The following is a 17,522-nucleotide window of genomic DNA, read 5'->3' as shown; positions in this document are numbered from 1 at the left end:
CAGTTTAAAGAACTTGCCCACTTCAGCATGAGTTTAATCTCCACCCTGGAGGTGATCCACTTGGCATGGCAGACCTCTCCTGACCTGCCTGCTGCTCCATTCAGCAGTGTTCTTCCTCAGCTCTGCATTTTCTCCTCTCCACTCTGTCTCTGGTGAATCCTCTCTCCATGCCTGTGCCTCTGGCCTGTACCCTAGTTCTGTATGCATAAATAAATCTTTTTTTTTTTTTAAAAAGAGTATGGAGATAAAACTTTCAAGGCGAGTCCTTAGGTTGACAGGAGTTAAGCATTCCCTTTATAGCTCCCTTTCCTACCTCTGTCTCCTGTTTACCATGAACGTCCAGCCCTGGGTGGATCTAGCTCTTGGTGTCTCTGAATGAATACCAAGGTGAGTCCAGTAACTGCTAGAGAAAATATCCCCAGACAAGTGGAGGCTCCACTCTACAGTGTTCAAGCAGCACTTTGACAGACTAGTCCTCACCCCTAGGTAGTTGCTTCTTTAATATCCTCTAGAGGAACTCTACTTCCTTGTCTCTTGCTTCATATTCCCAACTACCAACCTCAGGAGAAAAACATCCTAGATTACCCCCAGGCCAACCCTTTCAAACTTATCTCCATCTAAGTTGTACCTTTTCCATACATACTTCTTGGAAAGATGTAGAACTTGCCATGGGGAATTTAATGGAGGGCAGTTCATATCTTGGGAATAAATGAGATGGTTCCTATATGCTGAGAGGCTAAGGAGACTGAAGAAATGACCTGATATCAGTTATGTGGCCAAAGAAATAGAGATAGAAAAGGAAAAGAGAAGAGAATGTCAGAAATGGAAGGATCCAAGAGTAGCTAGTGCTTGAGATGCCTGTAAATGAAAGGGCCATAGTGTTAAATACTCCAATGTGGCAATTTAGTAATTGAAATTCTACTGTTAAATTTTACAGGGACATGCTCCAAAGCACATTTAGATTCAGTGGATGCAGTGTTTTGAAGGATACGTGGTTAAATAAGTGATGAAAACAGAACAATGAATGTAGAACATTTTGTTTAAAGGAGCGTTCAAGACTCTATTGTACTTTCTTTCCCTGATCTATGCTTGCCTTCTCTGCCTAGCTCCATATTTTCATGATTTACCAATGTCCATGGGGCAACACTAGAATATCTTTCAAAATAATTGATAAATAAAGGAGAAATACGTAGAAGAAGCCTAAGATAAATGCGGAGTTGGGAAGAAATTATTTTCATTTTTTTTAGCTGAGACCAATGGGACAGATTGTCATCATCAGTGATTGTCTACTGCGCTTTGGCTGGGAGAGGACTGGGGTAGGAGCTGGTACAAAAAGTGGCTTAAAGTTACCAACTACCAATTATCAAAAATGTCCTGGGTATGTAATATTCATCATGGTGACTTGCTTATAATACTGTGTATTTGAAAGTTGCTAAGAGTAATGTTAAAAATTTTCATCATGAGAAAAAATTTGTGTGGTGATAAATTTTAGTTAGATGTGTTGTGGTTATTGTTCTGTCACATACACAAATATGAAATCATGTTTATACCTAAAAAATAATGTTACATACTGATCATACCTCAGTAAGAACATAGAAATCCTCTCTTTATCTTATGCTATTCTAAGATATCTTCTCTACTCCCAGCTACTCCCTCCCAGCTCTTTACCTTGTATTCTATTTCCTGGTAAATGATATTATCACAGGACCAAGATGTCTAGTTTAGGAATACTCTAAATTCCTAGTTCATATAAACACTTGTTCATATAATCACTTGCTGAGTCCTGATGAGTCTACAATTCTAACAGCTTTCAAATGTCTCTTCTCCAAAGATCCTGCTCTAGTTCAGTCTTTCAGTTTTTCTGACTTGAACCATTACAATATCTCTCAAGTCTTCTTCCTATCTCCTATCCACTGAAAATATAACTACATTTTTATTATTCAAATAACATGAATGTGACATTGTTCCATAAGAGAAAAAAAAAAGTTGCTACTTTCCTCAGTTTCTATGATATAAAACCCAACCTTTTCAGTTCAGAAGACATGTCTTTTGGGGTCTGGGACTCTTCACTGTCATCTCTTGCTTTGTTACCTCCTTACAACCCCTCCACTTACACATGTCTTCTTGGAAATCCCCTCTTCACTGTGTCTGTATGCTAATCCAACTCATCCTCAAGGTCAAGTATTACCTTGGCCAGAATATTTTCCAAAGCAGGTTATGACCCCTCCTCTGTGCTCTCATAGTATCATGTGCATATACCTGTCACATAAGTTATCAGATACCAAGTTATTTATTGGCTTGTTCCCTGTTGCTTCTAATAACTGTGCATCTTGAGATCAAGGACTGACTGAAAGTCATTAATTTTCAAATTACCAGAACATAACATAGTGCTGGCATAAAACAGATACAACCTGAATGGTAAATTGGATCTACTTTTTTGGCCATTAACTAAGAATTACATATATAATTTTCTAGAGTCCCCAGAACTTTAGCATTGGGACAACTTTGAGATTTTGAAGTAGTTTAATTGGGAATTATACTTCATACATCTGAGTTACAAGCACACCACATTAGAAACTGAGTATCATTTTCAGTATTCCATTGTAATTTGATTAAGTTATGACATATCCATCCACTCAACCTTTAGCAGTGACACTACAAGTGCCTTATAAAACACAAAACAATTCCAGAAAATAATGGTGTGGGCTATTGTTGGTTGTGATTCTCCTCCTCTTTGTTACTTAAACCCTAATTTTGCAGAGATGGCAACATTCCCAGAAACAAAAATGTACACTGCCCAGTGTCCTTCCCAGTTAAAGTTGGTCATATTTTCTAGTTAATGAAAATTAGCAGGAATGGCACATGCCTTTTGACATTTGTGTTTCTAATTCCTAGAATGAAGAAAAGCCATTTCAAGAAGACAAGGCAACTGTGGGAAGGAAAGTTTATGTCTTTCCTGAAGGAAAGATAATGGTTTTATGATACAATAAGGGTCTACTTGTGTTAGCAACAGCTGGGGTATTCCTCATGCTCACACCTAAGCCAAATTCTTTTTTTTTTTTTAATATTATTTCTGTATACAGAACTGGGGTACAGGCAAGAGGTGCAGGGGTGGTGACAGGATTCACCAGAGACAGAATGGGGAGCAGAACAGGCAGATCGCCAAAGTACACTGCTGAGGGGAGCAGCGGGTAGGTCAGGAGAGGTCTGTTGCGCCATGTGGATCGCTCCCGGGCAGGCAGGGATCGAACTCATGCAGAAGTAGCTTTAGCTTCTTAGTGCTGTGCTTTAACCTGATGTGCCACCAGGGAGGGCCCCTAAGCCTAATTCTTAATTGATAGAATGATACATACTAGAAGTAGGTGAAAAATGAGACAAAGCAAGTGTAAGAACATAAAATAGAACCATGAATATATTTAATCCAAAAATTAATACTATGAACTGGTAGATATTTTCTATGACTAGATGATGTATTCATTTGAGGTGTTTGAAGATAAAAGAAAGAGGAAAACATGGTCAGTTATCTTACTATAAGAGAAAAGGCAAACTTAAAATGAACTTTAATAGCAAGACAAGTCAGACATTCTTTCTTAAGGCTCCTTATAAAAGGGACAGCAAGACATAATAATCAATGTGCTTGTCGGCATTCTTGGCAGCAGCAAACATCTCCATGCTGCTCCGATAACTGATGGTCGCATCCTAAATGCAATGAAACAAATAATGGGCCATGCATCTTTCAGGTCATCTGTGCTAAATAGGTCTTCTCTAATATTTTTTAGGTTAATCACATCAAAAATTGGGTAGAAATGGTGGGCCTCTGATATAGGAAAATACACAAGCACACCAAATTTTAACTATAATTTTAAGGAGTCAAAGAAATTTTGGTATTCGAAGTTCTAGGTTAAGACCCCAGCTCCAGAGTGGATTTTTTGTCTAGAGCATTATGTAAGTGTTTTCATGCAAGAAGGGTGGCCAGCAGTTTTGCTTTACCTGGGACTGTGGGGATTTCTGACATGCAGGACTTTGAGTGCGAAAATCAGGACAGCTCTAGGCAAACAGTCATAGCTGACCACAATATATATAAATGCAGGATCCAGTCAGCCAAGTCTTTGTGCATTATAAAATCTACTAGACATTGCTCTGTGAAGATGTAAGGGTGTCCCAAGGATTTATGCTTCAGTTCATGGTCACCAAGGGACTCACCCAGGAAGAACCAATAGACATTTCAAATTTGAATTTTGAATTTACCTTAATGCACAAATGGACAAATGTGTTTCCAAAAACTAACTCTTTGTAAAAACACAATGACTTAGGGCCCTCCCTGGTGGCGCAGCGGGTTAAAGCGCAGCACTGAGAATCTGAAGCCACTTCCGCATGAGTTCGATTCCCGCCTGCCCCGGAGGAGACCACATGGCGAGCCAGACCTCTCCTGACCTGCCCGCTGCTCCCCTCAGCAGTGCACTTCGTCTATCTGCCTGTTCTGCTCCCCACTCTGTCTCTGGTGAAGCCTCTCACCGCCCCTGAGCCTCTGGCCTGTACCCCAGTTCTGTATGCACAAATAAATAAATAAATCTTTAAAAAAAAAAAAAAACAATGACTTACCTGCAATACATAAGTGTACACTGCTTTTTATGTCTCTAGAAATACTGACAATTGCAGTTTCTTCATATATCTTCTGAAATCTTTGTGAAACATAGTCCAAAGCACCTAAGTGGAGCTACTTGCTATGTGGAAAGTAAGTAGCCACAAGCCAGTTACAAATTGGAAAGAAGCATCAAAATATATGACTTTGATATTTAGAATGGTTGACCTTAAGTTTTAGAAATACCAAGTTTCTTCTTTGTGGCTATATTTGCATTAGTAGAGCCAGCTTTGTTAAAGGCAGGAAAAAGAATCTCTTATTAAAGTCATTGTATTAGATAAGGAAATCATTAATCTTATAATCTCTATCATATGAAGGCTGACCTTAAAAGCTGGATCAGCAACAAAACAGGGTTATCAGATTGACAAAGTAGCCAAAACTCTATTTTTACCTATTTGTCAACTGTTACTGCCTGGTCAGTAAAGTTTCTCCACCTTCCTTTACAAATAGCAGGTAGTAGTTTCATGAAATTCTGAAGAGGTATCAGTAGTCCATGTTCTAAATTCAAGAATTTTTGTCTGTTCCCAGATGCAAAGGCTTGTAAAAGTCAGTAAGAATCACAAATAACCTTATATTATTCCCAAAGATTTCTCTATAAGAAGATAAAGCTGTCTTGTTTGCAAAAGCTATGGAAGATGCTGGAAGCTGTTGTTTTGTTTTGACTGGAAGCAAGAGGCAGGTAGCACTCTGCAAGCATTTTGTGTACACACTTCTGGCAAAAGATTATAGAAGACACTTCTGAGATTTTCCAAATTTCCTGTGACTTCCTCTTTTACTCTTAAAAATATACCTAATTTGTATCTTATTTTATACTTAAGATTTTTTAAAATACCCTCCAAGTTATATAAGTTCCAGGTCCTACAAAACATATGCTGCTCCTATGTGAAGTCCACTAGATCTATATTTCCCTGAAAACTTAACTGTTGCCAACAAGGGACCATCATAAGCGTTGTATGAAATAGCTAATAAACCAACTTGAGCCAAGGTCTAGCTTTCAGAAAATTATTTAAGTATCTAATTGTTCAATTGTAACAGAGAAAAATAGGTATTGGAAGAAGGAGCTCAGGAGGTTTATGTGATTTGCTATGGTTTTCTGAACACCAAGAATGACTATAAAAATAAGACATCATGGGGCCCTCCCTGGTGGTGCAGTGGGTTAAAGCACAGCACTAAGAAGCTAAAGCCACCCCAGCATGAGTTTGATCCCCAACCCCGGAGGTGTTCCACACGGCGCAGCAGACCTCTCCTGACCTGCCCGCTGCTCCCCTCAGCAGTGTACTTCGTCGATCTACCTGCTCTGCTCCCCACTTTGTCTCTGGTGAATCCTCTCACCACCCAGCATCTCTGGCCTGTACCCCATTCTGTATGCACAAATAAATAAATCTTTAAGACATGTTTCAGGTAAGTTCCAGTCCTTAATATCAATTAACCTTTGGCAAACTAGGCATGTAAGGTATAATCCTTGTTGGACAGCAAAGAAAACTGATGGAAGTGGAGCTATACGGTATTATTTTTCATGATACAAATAGAATCATTCTAGTGTGCTTAGCTAACATAAAAATTATAGTCCCATAAACATTCTGCTCTCTGTGTGTATGTGTGTTCTCTCTTCCTTTCTCTCATTCCAAGTTCTGAATGCGATCTCTCCTTTTGTCAAAGATGAAATCATTCTAAAACCTTCTTGAGTTAGAAAAGCCTTATATTTAAAGAAAGAAAATTATGGGATTCCATATGTGATTGGCAGTGTTCCTCTTTAACCAACTGATGCTAAGTTAGGGAACCGAAGAGATTTAGTTTAGCAAATACAAGAATTGTCGTATTCCCTAAACAAAAGTAAGGACTTCCATTGAACTGATTGGTCTAGGATTTAGGAGTAAGAACATAAATAATTTTTTTCTAACTTTTTTTTTAAGATTTATTTATTCATACAGAAATGGGGTACAAGCCAGAGGTGCAGGGGCAGTGAGAGGGTTCATCAGAGACAGAGTGGGGAGCAGAACAGGCAGATGTACAAAGTACACTGCTGAGGGGAGCAGAAGGCAGGTCAAGAGAGGTCTGCCATGCCATGTTGGTCACCTCCTGGGCCAGGGATCAACTCACACTGAAGTGGCTGCAGTGCTGTGTCCTAACCCCTTTCACCACCAGGGATGGCCCAGAACATAAATATTTCAGGGGAAAAAAATTCCCCCACTATAACTGAGAGTAGAAACAGATGAATTTCCCTTCTTTTATAGCTATCTCTTCCTCCCTGCTAACCTCAGTTCTGATTCTCATTTGGAATAACTACTTTTCCTGCATCTTTATGGACAACAGAATTATTTTTTCTGTGATTCATTCAAAGGAACATTGCACTGAAATGCAAATACTGGTGTCTTAACACTGGTCTGTAGATTCCACAATAGTTTCCTGTGACATTTTGTGGATGATTGACACTTAATAGCAAGAATAATAATGTGTGTGTGTCTGTGTATGTATGTGTGTGTCTCTCTATATATGTATGTGTGTGTATATATATATACATATATATATATATCAAAACAACAAAATCATTGATTTAGTGGAGCAGTGATTACAGAAACTGTCTCAAAATGAAAAATGGTTTTTTTGCACAGATAGAAGATACAGGCTTTCACAACTTTTCTAGGATTAGAGAAGAAAGATAAAATTTGTGAGCAAAGTCATTCTGAGTTCTGTTGGCAAATTTAAAAAGCTATGCACATGTGCCAGATTTCAGTTGTACCCAACTAGAGTTTGAAAAGGGGGGTTAAGGTTTATCAACTAGTCAATAACATTATCGAATTGGATGTTGAGGTGCTTTGTTGTTCATTTCTTATCTCATGCCTCTCCTCACATGCTTCTAATTATTGATGTTCCCTTTGAGGGGAATCAAACTAGGACTAAAAAGAGTATGTATACCACTTTGGGTGAATTGCTGGATAGTGAATTTTGACATTTAGGTATCAAGTAGAGAATGGAAAATGGGGACATGGAGGATTCATAAAAGTCTTGCAAGCTGAGTATGAAGAGTTTGGTGACTTTAGGGAAAAATTTCTCAACTCTTCCAGCAGAAAATGGTATTTCCACCTCTGAATTTCTTTTATGTGATATAACAGGAATTGTAAATAGTTTTTTTTTAAGTTAAGGAACATATTAGATATATATATATATATATATATATATTATAATTATTCTATTAAGTAATATATACGAAATAGTTTCCTGCTGTTTGTGAAGTTACTCATTTTCCCTTTCGGTTAAAGGATTGTTCTTTATACCAACTAATCTTAAGCTAGATTTGAACCAACCTTGTTAACACAAACCAACTTTCTATAATTTCTCCACTTTACAAAGACATATTCTGAAACATGATAAGAAAAGCTATCCCTGAAGTATTTCTACACAAATTGAAAGCAGGAAATACCAAAGATTTCATATTCTGAAGTCTCATGAGATTTACTGCCCAATTTAGCAGTTTCAGCATGAACCTCTCTACATTTTGATGCGAATTCCAAGTGGACTGAACTTGTAAAGCTTTAGACTTTGATCCATCACTTAGCATTTCTTTGATTTGAGGTTACATGTCACCATTAATCATAAAAATACAAGATCCCTTCAAGTATAGCTACTCAGGGTACTCTGTGGAATTAACAGTGTAAATGAATAAGCCAACAAACAAATCAAGTTGATCTGTAAGCATAAGGATTCAGATTTAAGTCTAAAAATTACTTAAAATGGCATATTTTGTAGTAAGTTTTGGAATGGTTCAAGCAGCATTTTCTGACAGGCTGATGTGACTTTCTGTCCTATAATAAATGTGGAATCTGAAGCCACCTCTCCCTTGGGTTTGTTGTCAATACATGCTCAGTCACTACATGCTCAGTGCCCCTTTGACATCCTGGTAACACATTGTTAAGACAGTGAAATAAGTAATTATGTGAAATAGGAAAATGATTGTGTAGGAAAATATTTGTGGAACAGATGATTCAAATGAAATGAAAGATTTATTTTTATTTAGGTAAAAAGAAATGTATATCATTCTCTTTCTGGAACTTTTTCATTGTCCCTCAGTGGCTACATCAAAGGTTCTGTGTTTCAGACTTGTGGAATGGCATAGTACCAGTCTGCGATAAAAGTCTTACTGTATCTAAGTTAAAGGAGGATTAAAGATAATCATTGGAACTTTTTTGAAAAACTCCTTTAAAAGCAAGGTTTGGGGTTGTTCTTTTCTGGGCTTATGTCCTTTCTACATTTTTGGCATTAAACAAAGTCATTTCCTTTATGAAATGCTGATATTTGCAAACAGAGGCTTGAAGGGAAAATGATTGAATTAAGCAAGATAAAAACTTAGTCATCTTAAAACGCCTGGAATTTACAGATCTATAAAATCCAAAAGTCTGGGTATCACTGCTCTGTGAGATGATGATTAACTTTTTATTGTGACATAAGACACTTCCTAGTCTGGCCATTATTTATTTTCCAATTTCAGCCTTTACCACTTTAAACACAGGAATTCTGGAATGGAGACATGCTTAATGAGTTGTAGCACACACTTTCATACCCTGTAATTCCCATCATTCCTTGTTCTCCTGGAAAATTCCTAATTATCCTTCAAAACTCAGAAGGGAAAAATGTTCCCTCCTCTGTGGAACATTCCATGACAACCCCATTTGATGTCCCTTGGAAGAAATTGGGTATTCTCTGTTTTCAGTTCCTACTGCTTCTGGGTATGAAGGTGGTCAGTTGATACCATAATGATGGGCTTGGTCTACTATGTGGTCCATATAGAGTGAGGTCCTTGGAACAATGGTTTTTTTTTTTCTGTTTTACATCTTCATTCCCTGTACCTAAACTAATGGTTGACACAATATGTGACTGGATTTTAGATAGATGTGTCTATATTCTATCTTGTAATCATCTTGGTTTTATTCATTTATTAATTTATAAAAAATTGTGTCTATTATGAAATAATTTTACTAGCTAGGTCTGTTAGTTACACAGTATAAATAAATACAGCTATTTATAGTTTACTTACAATTAAATTACAAAAGACAAAGAATCCACAGAGAAAATGACATCACCAAGCGTATATATTATGTGTGAATCAATGGTGCCTAATTGGGTTTCTCTACTTATACCAGAAGACTTTGTTAGAGTTTACAGTGGCCAAAGATTCCAAAGATGATGTGGGAATTGATATGAATATTATGAACCATTATGTTATGCAGCCAGGATTACACAAAATCAGGATTTTGTTCTCTCTCAAAACTCTTTCCTCCACCCACTTCACGACCTTTTGACTTTTCTGCCTGTTTATAGCTTTGCCTCATCCCTCATACTTAACACTGAGGAATACTTTTATGTCTCTGCTGCTTCAATTATTCTTTCTCAATAGTAATTGATACTTGCTGGTTGATTTTGCAGCCTTCCATAAAGGCCTAGGGTAAACAATCCACCTGAAATTTTCTAGCCCTATCTTTTTCTTTTATTGACAAGAATTCTGAGATCTGGGGAGGTTACAACTCACTCAAGATCATCCAAGATCATCTACTTCCAAAGATTTTCCTACTTTGTATGTACTTGGAATATCTTAAGGTGGTCTAAGTAAATTGATATGTGGTCTTTCTGAATTGAGTTTTGTTGTGTCCATGCAAGATTGTTCACTGATAGGTTCACTTGAAAGCAAAGAATTTGTAAGTAATGACAACAATCATGCATTAATGGATTTTCTTTATATGAATTCTACTTGGTTTTGGCTTTACAGTTTTCTCCTTATTAGTAATGTTGAAATGTTGAGTAGAAATAATAATTTAAAGATAGTCATGAGGACACTACACTATGAAAATCTCATCAAGAAGCAGCTGAGTTCTACACTGTTGGTTGCATGAGAACCAGTGGGGCTTTTTGTGATTCATAAGTAAGTTTAGGAGGAGGAATCAGTAATCATTAAAATCTCTCCCAGTTTCAAATTTCAAAAAATGATTTGCATATATGTTTTTGTAAATCATATACTCTTTTTACCCAGTCATGTTTGCTGAATTAAAACCTTTTAAGCTATACAAACATATATAAAATAGTTTTGTAATTTATATACACACAGCCCTCACATAAATACATACTCTTGTACACATTCCCAACCAGTCATATTTACAAATATAAGAAACTCATCTCCCTTTAATACAAATTCACCTGTAGGGTAACTTTCAAACTGGTTTCCCTAAGTCCACAGAAAAAAGCAACAACAAAAATACCTTTCATTCTTATTTAGAATAAAGTAAATGACATGCAATTAGGAATAACTTGCAGAATTAAACTCCAAAGGACTCTATTTATTTTCAAGAAAATAACTATTTTAATCCTAATTGCAATAAAGTAGAGCAATGTCAAAGGTCATTTTCATCTTTATTAAAATCATTAGGTTTAGTTTATGTTTTTAAATCAACTTTCAAGCAGTATTTAAATGTGATTTATTTTAATTTAAACCAATTTTTACCTTATTATATCTACTCAGATGTGACAGAAATCCCAGCTTTCCACTGTTTTGTTTTTGTTTTGGTATGAAATCTTTGTTGTTTAATGAACATCAATATTTATATTTAGTTAAAGCTCTGCTATCATTTATAACCAGATGAGACAGCCATGGGAAGATAAATTGATAATTTATTCTTCTTGCATTAGGGAAACAGTTCTTGTATTTACAATATGCTTAGCATAGCAATTCCCTGCCTGGCCTCCTAATATTTGTGTACGTTTTATGGCAGAGTGTGACTTTCAAATTAAAAATGATTTGTTGCAAGAATATTGACTAGGAAATGCATTCTGAGAGGAGATAGTAGAGAAGATGTAATGAGATTTTTTGCAACCCTTAGCCCTGGGCTATTCAATAATTTTTCTTCTTTAAAGCTTAGAGGAAGAAAGGGAGCCTCAAACTGAGTGACAGATGTTAAGTCAGGAAATGGGAAACTCCGCCCTCCCCTGTGCCTGAAGTCATCTCCATGACCTTTGTGGCCTTGTTGAAAGGCTTTTGCTGGATTGAATGACAACATGGGAACTTGGGTAATACCGATTCGGAGACTGCTAGTGTGACTGGGAAGCTTTGACCCTTGCCTGGAGTGGTAGTTCAGACCTAGGTTAGGGGTGAGGTGTGACGGGCTTTGAGCTCTGGGTGGTCTGGCAGGGTCTGAGGTCCTCCCACCAAGAGGGCTCCCAAGGGGATTCTGCAGCCTGTTCCTGCCCTGCTCCTCTGTGTCTGGCCTCAAAGACTTCCCTCAGTGGACCCCAGTTGGCTTTCAGGGGTACAGCGCTATTTGACTCTGGTGATTTCTAGAGTTAACATGGGCACACAAACAGAGATAACTACTTAATGTGTCATAAACCCATTCCAACATCCAGACCATCATGTGGCTCTAGGACAGCCAGAAAATGATGTAACTCAGAACAGACCCAAGGTCCCACAGAAAGAGAGTAGCAATGGATACATACAGATGGAAGTAACAGAAAAATGGTTCTGTGAGCAAGCTCTCCCCCTGCCAGCCCCAGTTTTATTGAGATAGAATTGATGTATCATACTACATAAGTCTAAGAGTATACATGGACAATGTGACGATTTTGTATGTGTATATATAGAGAGAGAAAGGATCACTACAATAAAGTTAATTAACACTTCCACCACTTCATACTTACCATTTTTTCCCTCTTTGTGATGAGAATTTCGAAGCTCTCTCTTAGTAAGTTTCAACTACACCATTAATACAGAATGGTTAACTATCCCAGATCATGCATCACATCCATAGACCTCATTCATCTTTTAACTCATTCCCTATACTCTCCCCACAATCTTTTCTATGCACTGTTTTCTAAAACATTCCACATAAAAATGATGTCATATTATGTTTCATTTTTTAATTTATTTGAACAAATGAGTCTTTTAAGGCAGACCATATAGTGTCAAGTTTTGTTTAATACTGTGAACAGCAGTGAAATAATATTGTTATGATTTAAGCTTTTTAGTAGAAAATTCAAGAGATGTTTTTGTTTTTATTTGGTTTTTAGGAGATGTTAGTCCCAAGTCTAGTCAATGTATTATCTTCATTAAACTTGGTGATTTCTTTTCAAAACCTGCATCTTTTGCAATTTATCACACATTGAGTCTCTTCTCTCTTGCAAAATGCATGTTTCCAAAATGTATTATTTCCATTCTCCCATTGTTGTTGGCTAACCTAGTAAGCCATGGAATATGTGCCTCTCACAGCTTTCCCTGCATCTCCCTGTTTGTAACTTGCTGCCAAACAGACGGAAATGGTGTTTATCACATTGGGGCAGGTTTTCATTGCTGATAAGCATCAGCTGTGTAGGGGACAGGCATGAGGAAGTTACATAAGCAGTTTCTATGACAAGAAGAAAACATGGAAAAATTAGGACTCCTAATAGAATGTTTCGCTCAGAGAGACCAATCTGCATCCTCAACCCGGGTGAAGCAGGGGGTAGTCTCTGAAAGAAGGGTTCCCCAGGAAGGATGAACAAAAAAGAAGACAAAGTCAGCAGAAGGAAAATGCCTTAGATCTTGGAATGTAGAACAATGATTTTATTTGAATTAATTGGGCTTAGAGCAATAACACTGATAAAGCTATCAGCTATTAGAAAATTTATTGAGGCATAACATATCATTTTTCTTCACTGACATTCTGTTGATTCTGGAGAGAGGGTAAAACATATTCCCTCAGCAAATGCATGGCATTTACTTCAGGAAATCTCCCTAGATCACTGATAACATACCTTTATCATACTGATTGACCTTTATAAGACCGACTGGCATACTTCTCTCTCTCCCTTTTGGCTTGTTTAAAGTCACTAAGGAAAAACAAGCTAGTTAGTTCCTTTGTATGTGGTTGTGTGGGTGTACAGGAGAGGCATTGATGGGCTGGAAATGGAAAAGATTAGAGATCCAGGAGGTGGCAGCACCAATGGAGGAGGCATTGGTCATGATGAGATCATGCAAGGAAGGCACTTCAGATTTCCACAAGGACCATGTCTGTGATGACAAGTTTTAAGCTGCGATCAGGGAAAGGGGAAGCAAGAGGCTAGGGGTTAAGAATCTTTGAGAATGAGCAGGTAGAAAAGCGTCAAGCTAAAGTGTTGAGGTGTGTCCATTAAGAGTTATGCAAAAAGGGCAAATATATACATGATACAGAAAGTCAAAAAGCAAAAAGTTACAATTTTTTACCCTAACATCTGCATACTGACACTCTGGAAATATTCCTTATTAAAAATAGACTCATTTTGGCCCTCCCTGGTGGCGTAGCAGGTTAAAGCACAGCACTAAGAAGCTTAAGCTACTTCCGCATGAATTCGATCGCCGTCTGCCCCAGATCCACATGGCGTGGTAGACCTCTCCTGACCCAACCGCTACTCCCCTCAGCAGTGTACTTCGCCATTCTGCCTGTTCTGCTCCCCACTCTGTCCCTGGTGAATCCTCTCACCCTCCACATTCATGGCCTGTACCCCAGTTCTATATGGATAAATAAATCTTAAAAAAAAAAAATTGTCTCATTTTGGTGATTGGAAGTCAGTACAGGTTTTCGGAGGTATTGTGTTCTTGATCTGGGTACTAGTTATATGTTTGCATTGAGTTGTGAAAATTCATTGAACATTAACATCATTTTTTGGTCTATGTTATACTCAAAATGTTGACTTATTAAGCTATATTCTTTTTTAAAATTTCAGGCTTGCAATAAGATATTAAAAATAATGCAACAGCATAATATGTTATAATAACCCTGTGTATCACTACCTGAGCAAAATCTTCCCCCCACTCCATCTCCAGGTCACTGCTACCCTTTTTTCTTATAGTTTTTCTTTCCCATATATTTATATTTTTGCCAAAAATATATCATAAATAATTTATATACTATTTTAAGTGCTCTATGGTTTGGTGATACATGTATTTCTCTGGAATTTGTCTTATTTTTTTTTAATTGAGGTGAAATTCACCATTTTAACTGCAATTCATTGGGCTTTAATGTATTCACTATGTTGTGCAACCACTAGCTAGCTCTGGCTTCAAAACTTTTCCATCACCACATAATAATACCCCATATTGATTAAAAAGTACCTCTCCATTTCCCTCTTCTCTCAGCACCTAGTGAACTCTGATTTACTTTGTCTGTATAGATTTGTCCATTCTGAATATATCATATTTTTTTTTTAAAGATTTTATTTTATTTGTGCATACAGAACTGGGATACAGGCCAGAGATGTGGAGGGTGAGAGGATTCACCAGAGTCAGAGTGGAGTGCAGAACAGGCAGATCAACGAAATACACTGCTGAGGGGAGCAGCGGGCGGGTCAGGAGAGGTCTGGCTCGCCATGTGGTCTCCTCCGGGGCAGGCGGGAATCGAACTCATGAGGAAGCGGCTTTAGATTCTCAGTGCTGTGCTTTAACCCGCTGCGCCACCAGGGAGGGCCCAAGAATATATCATATTTTTAAATTTGATTTTTATACAGTATGTAACTGTTGTTGTCTTCCTGCTTTAAGTTAGCATAACATTTTCAAGCTTCATCTAAGTTGTAGCAAATTGCAGAACTTACTCATTTTTGATTAAAGTCATCCTAGTGGATTGAAATGGTATCTCATTCTGGTATTAATTTGCATTTCCTTGATGAACAAGCATGTTGAACATTTATTCATGTGCTTGCTGGCCACTTTTACATTTACTTTGGAGAAATGTTTATTCATGTCCTTTTCCCAGTTTTTAATTGGATTACTTTTTATGATTATGCATAAAATTTTTGAGTTGCTAGAATACTTTATGTATTCTGGAGTTCTAGAGTGCTTTAGTTAAGATGTACATTGGACACTAAATGTTTACCAGATAATTACCATATCTACATATCTATATTGCCATGGAGATATATGTATATATATTACCAGATATAGTAAGAATACTCTTTTATACACTTAAGTCTTGATGAAATCATATTTATCAATTTTTAAATCTTGTTTCTTCAACTTTTAGTATCATATCTAAGAAGGTTTGCCTGACTCATAGTCATGATTACTTATTCCTATATTTTCTTAAGAATTTTATGGATTTAGCTTTTAAATTTCAGTTTATGGTCCATTTTGAATTAATTTTTAAATATGGTATGACAAAAGGCCTCATACTTTTGAAAGTGATTACCCAGTGGTCTTAGTATCATTTTTTGAAAAAAAAATTCTTCCACTATTGAATTGTCTCAAGACCCTTGATAAAAATAAGTTAGCTAATCTTGTGCCAGTGCAACACCCTTTCAGTACGGTAGCTTTGCATTAAAATTTGAAATTGGGGTTCTCCAACTCCGTTGTGCCCTTTTCTAGACTGTTTTGAGTATTTCATACTCTTAAATTTCTATAAATTTTAGGGTCAGCCTGTCAACATTTGCAAAAACACAATTGTAATTTTTATATGGGTTATATTGAATCTTTGGCTCTACTTGTCATCTTAAAACATTAAATCTTCTGATCCATGACCTTGGCATGTGTTTTCATTTATTTAGATTTTCTCTAATATCTCTCAACAATATTTTATAGTTTAAAGGGTTCAAATTTATTCTTCTTGTTAAGTTTATTTCTAAGTCTTTTATTCTTACTGATGCCATTACAAATATAATTCTTATTTTAATTTTTGGATTTTTCATTTTAAGGGAATAAGAATACAATTTTGTTTCTTGATCTTGGGTCCTGCAACTTTGAAGAACGTTTCTATTCTAATAGATTTTTAGTGGATTGCTTGATATTTTCTTTATACAAGATCATGTCATCTGAAAATAGTTTCTTTCTAATATCTAGAAGTCTTTACACCATTTTCTTCCCTAATTTCTCTGGCTCTACCTTCAGTCTAAAGTTAAGTAAAAGTGGTGAGTTAGATATTCTTGACTTGTTTCTGACTATAGGAAATTTTATTGATTTCTGTTCTATTATGTTTTTTTTTTTTTTGGTTTATATATTTGACATTATTATTCCTTTTTGTACAATATATGCTTTTTCCTCTCAGGTGTAATCCCCATAAAATTCCCACCACCAATTCACCTGCAAATCATCACCATAGTCCCTTGTGCACTTTCTTCCTGTGTTTTGACATTAACCTGCAAAATGTCTGATTTATATTTGCCTATTAATTTTTTGTTTTTAATTTATTTTAATTACTTTTCCTGATTCCCTATTTTATATCTGCTCTATTATTATGTCCTTTAAACTTGACTGAGGTTTAGCTTTTCCTTCTAGTTTAAGTTGGAAGCTTAGGTTATTTGTTTTAGATATTTTTGCTTTTGAATGTATGCATTTAATGCTACATATTTCCTCTATGCTTAGTTGTATTTCACAAATTTTGGTATTTATATATTTCTATCTCTTTGTTTTTAACCTGAATGTCAATATTAAACTGTGTTTACTATAGACAGAATATAGTCTATACATTTTCAGTGTATCTAAATGATTATATGTATTTATCTATCTATCTATGTAAAACAATATCAAATGATTTATTTTCCTGACTTTTTCTCAATTAAGTCAAGGTCCTTTTCTCCCCCAAATGCATGTAGTTATTGGACTGTAAAGGACATCTTTATAAACAGTTTTCTTGGATTTTTCTCAGAGATACAGTATTCATTTCCTAAAATCACTTCAGGAACAACTTATTTGGAACTGAATATCATGGATTGAGGCTTGATTGTGTAGCTAAGGAGCCAGTGGGGTCTACAAAGGTAAATTACCAAGAAGACTCATGACTTTCAGGAAACTTTTCTTAAATTCAGACCTACTTCATCTTGTGTGGTGATTATTCCCTAACGTAGCATTGATATTTTCTCTATTGAGTGCAAGCATGAGTTAGATTAAATCAGGTTC

This window comes from Condylura cristata, unplaced genomic scaffold (genome assembly GCF_000260355.1).
Source record: "Condylura cristata isolate star-nosed mole 26May11 unplaced genomic scaffold, ConCri1.0 scaffold00002, whole genome shotgun sequence".
NCBI classification, from domain to species: domain Eukaryota; kingdom Metazoa; phylum Chordata; class Mammalia; order Eulipotyphla; family Talpidae; genus Condylura; species Condylura cristata.
The sequence above is the reverse complement of the archived record's forward strand: the minus strand, read 5'-3'. Positions refer to the sequence as shown.